We start from the raw sequence: 3,837 nt of genomic DNA on the forward strand, positions 1-3,837 counted from the left end.
TGAGCGACCTCTAAATATATTTTGATTTTAAAATAAAAAAAACAGGGTTATATTTTTTTTTGGTATAGAACAATCCTAGGGGGTGAGAGCATTAAATTTCCGACTTTACTTTTTTTTGGACCACCCTAATGTACATACATGTGTGCGTATGAATGTAGAAACTCGCATTTGTACTTTGAATGGATCATACATATGTACATGCTTATGTACGTACTACGTATGCAAGTATGTAACGAAAGTTGTTTGGTATGTTATTGTGTGTTTAACTTTCGTACTTTTTTATTCTAAAATACAATAAATTATCTATAATTCTAATTGAGTATGTTTTTGCTTTTAAGACTAAACATAACAAAGTTTATATATCTAAATACTTTGTTGTAAACAAATTAAGAAACTTAAATGCAAATATATATATAAAAAATAAATAAAAAGCGCTTTCGCATTCAAAACCATATGATTTCTTGACTTTTCATTTGTGAAACATAGAGGATATGTAAGGGGCAACAGCGTACTCGTAAATCTCAAAATTAAAAACATCGCACACGTTCTTCAAAAATGTATTAGCTCGTAAATCGCCGTTTTACAGAAAACACAAACAACTATTTCTGAGTTTAGGTTAATCATATGGAGAAGGGAGCCTTAACTGTGTGTGTGTTTTTTTTGTAGAAAATAACAGACGAATATTGCTTATATTAAAAAGAGTATATTTTGAGTTAAGCCACTTTTGTAGAACGTGTAGTAGCTGCATACATATGTATATGAACAAACACTAAAAGAAATTGAGTTGAAAGAATTGAGTGTTATTTCCCTAATATGTATAAGGAACATTCTCTAAATCAATCACAAAATATTGAACCTTAAGCTGGGTTTGGTTCATTAGTTCGAGGCACTGTATGCGATCAAGAAGCGGTTCGTAAGGATCTCTGAAGTTCAGTATAGATGGTTCAGTGGTTAACTTATAGCAAGATAGAAAAAGTAAAAAAAAACTCGCGATTCAAAAAATTTATTAAATGCCATCAAATAAAAAATGCAAACAATTTGACCACAAAATGCTTTCTTTTCAGCCAAAATTCAATGCAAAATTTAATGCGAAACAATTAAGTGGCTTTACTCATTCAACGATCCAAGTAATCGCGAAAAATTACACATTACTAAAACAAAAGTCCAATGCCAAAGTAAGATAAACCAGTTGTATACACTATAGAAATTAGAAACGTGTTAGCTCTGAATAGGACCGGCAAGTGGTAGCTTGGTTGATTTGATGATGAAGCTTTTGGTAGGCAAAAATGTTTTGATAGTGCAACCAAATTGAGCACTAAAATTTGTTCGCTTACTTTGCGTTTATACATTGAAAATAGAAATGCTTTCAATTTGCTCAGTTTTTTGTTTTTCCATGTTTTTTTTAAACACACAATTTTCTCGCTCACAAATTAAACGAAAAATTGCCTATCGTCTTGAAAGAAAAATTGCTGATAGGCAATTTGCAAAGTGTGAGTGTATGCAAATTGAAATAATTTTTTTTTTTAACAAGTTAGCCTCAATTTAGTACAACACTTATTTAAATGCATAAAATCTTTGAATTTAGTTTTTAAAACATAAAGAATGTTGTATATCGCACGTTTAATAATATAACGAAATATTTCAATTAATTTCAAATTTTGTGGCAAAACGCAATCAAATTTTTATCAATTCATACAGTTGGTATTTATATAAAAAGACAGGTGGGAAGACACATATATTCGCCATATTTGGGAACTTTGGTTATCTGTTATATTGAACATATTACATTTTTTTTGTCCAGGATATAAGATCTGCACCGTTTGCTCGATTTTCAAAAATAGGGTGTCAAATTAAACCGCTTGGCCTGCAGATGTGCAAACTTGTTTTATTTTTACGAAAAGTGTTGCCACCTGTAAAACAAATATACTCAAGTTATTTAATAATCAATGCCATCAGATCTTCACCATTCGTTTGATTTTCAAAAGTGAGGTGTTAAATTAAAGGGCGCGGGCTGTAAATGTGCAATGTGGTTTTAATTTTTGGAAAAAAGTTGTCAACTTTTAAAAAATTAAGTTGAAATTATTTAAAAAGTTAAACCAATTATTACAAAATGGGTATTAATCGAAATGGGTTTAAAAAGCTGTGTTTCCTAACTTCAGTGGAGAGGTGCTACCTGTTTAAAAAAATTAAATTAAATTTAAATTAAGGGAATTAGGTAATGGGCACACATATGTATCACCATGTGGGCGCTAAACAAAAAGATTTTAAGAAGGCAATAGTTTGTAAATACTTTTAAGAGGGTTGCCACTTGTTTCAAGAGTAGAATTCAGTTAACTTATACACAACGAAATATTTAAAATATGACAAACCAAAGAGTGTTAAGAAATCTTGAATTTCAACACCAACAATATTTTTGAGGTATTTAAAGAGGGATGCCACCTGTTTAAAAAGTTAAATTCAAATTATTTACTAAGCTAAATAAATTATTAAAATATTGGTATATCAATCGAAATGGGTTGCAAAAAAATTTTTATGAAATCTCTAGTTGGAACACTAGAAATATTTTTGAGGTGTTTGAAGAGGGTTGCCACAGGTTTAAAAAGTTAAATTCAAATTATTTTAAAAGCCAAATGAATAACTAAAATATGGATATCGGTCAAAATGTGTTTGAAAACGCTTTAATTCTGAAGTATATTTAGGAGGTTGCCACATGTTTAAAACATCAGATTCAACTTAATTCATCAGTTATTTAAAATATTCATCACCATACTAGGCGAAGGAATTTTAGGAATGTTTTAGCTTGAAAATACAAGGGTTGCCGCCGGTTTGAAAAGTCGAATTTGATTAACTTATATACAAATTATAACAAATATTGAAATACGGGTGTCATACGATAGAGTTTAAGTAATCTTTAGTAGGAACAGTTATAAAGTTATAAAAGAATTGCCACCTGTTTAAAAAGTTACATTCAATTTATTTTGTAAATTGGATAAATTATCTAGATATGGGTATCAATCGAAATGGGTTTGAAAAGGCTTTATATTTGACCTTTATTTAGGAGGGCTGCCACGTGTTTGAAAAATCAAATTCAAATTAATACATCAGTTAATTGAAATTTGTATCACAAGAGGAAGAGATTGAAAAAGATTTTAGCTTGAAAATACGTTTGAAAAGGATTTTCACCAGTCAAGTTTGGTCAACTTATACACAAGTTTTATGAACAATTAAAATGAAACCTCAAATAAATAAATACATATCTTTTGTGAGGCTTGCCTACTTTTCGGTCATACTGATCTAACTAAGTATGTATATACGAATATTATTCGAAAGGGAATTTTTTGTGAAGGTCATTAGATTTGCACCGTTCTTTCTAATTTCAAGTATGAGAGGTGGAATAAAGACCTTGGGCCGTATAAGTTTTTTAAGTTTGAACTTTTTTTTATCGGTACAGGGTGATTTGAAATTTTGGAAATATTAAAAACCGAAACTATTCGAGAGCTTTCTTCACTTAGAAACGGCGGCACCTCATTTAGATGAAATATGGCACTCGGATTGCTTATAACTCTGATTAACATTTGGAATATTTTTTGGATTCTTGAAATTCGATTTTGGGCGTTTTACTGCCATGCGGGTTCACTAGTAATTTATAGTTTTCCCGGCATTTTACATACGGAGTTATGTTGGTCTTCTTACAAAACGAAATATTGAATTGAGCGACTAGAGAGAATGGACCTACCTATGTACGTGTGTTTGTGTGCACCTTTTCTCTTTCGAGCAGCGACGAGAACATTGCAATTTCACTTTATATTTTGTATCATTTTCCATTGTGGTAACGAA

At 30.4% G+C, this 3,837-nt stretch overlaps 1 protein-coding gene across 1 annotated transcript in view; it reads left to right on the top strand.

The window, feature by feature from the left end:
• LOC118733067 (blood vessel epicardial substance-like) overlaps positions 1-3,837 on the top strand; it is a gene marked incomplete at its 3' end in the record, with an annotated part of 121,302 nt that overhangs the window by 81,417 nt on the left and 36,048 nt on the right. The window lies entirely within an intron of this gene.

This window comes from Rhagoletis pomonella, unplaced genomic scaffold, assembly GCF_013731165.1.
Source record: "Rhagoletis pomonella isolate Grant_MI unplaced genomic scaffold, Rhpom_1.0 Rhpom_scaffold_00002, whole genome shotgun sequence".
NCBI lineage: Eukaryota > Metazoa > Arthropoda > Insecta > Diptera > Tephritidae > Rhagoletis > Rhagoletis pomonella.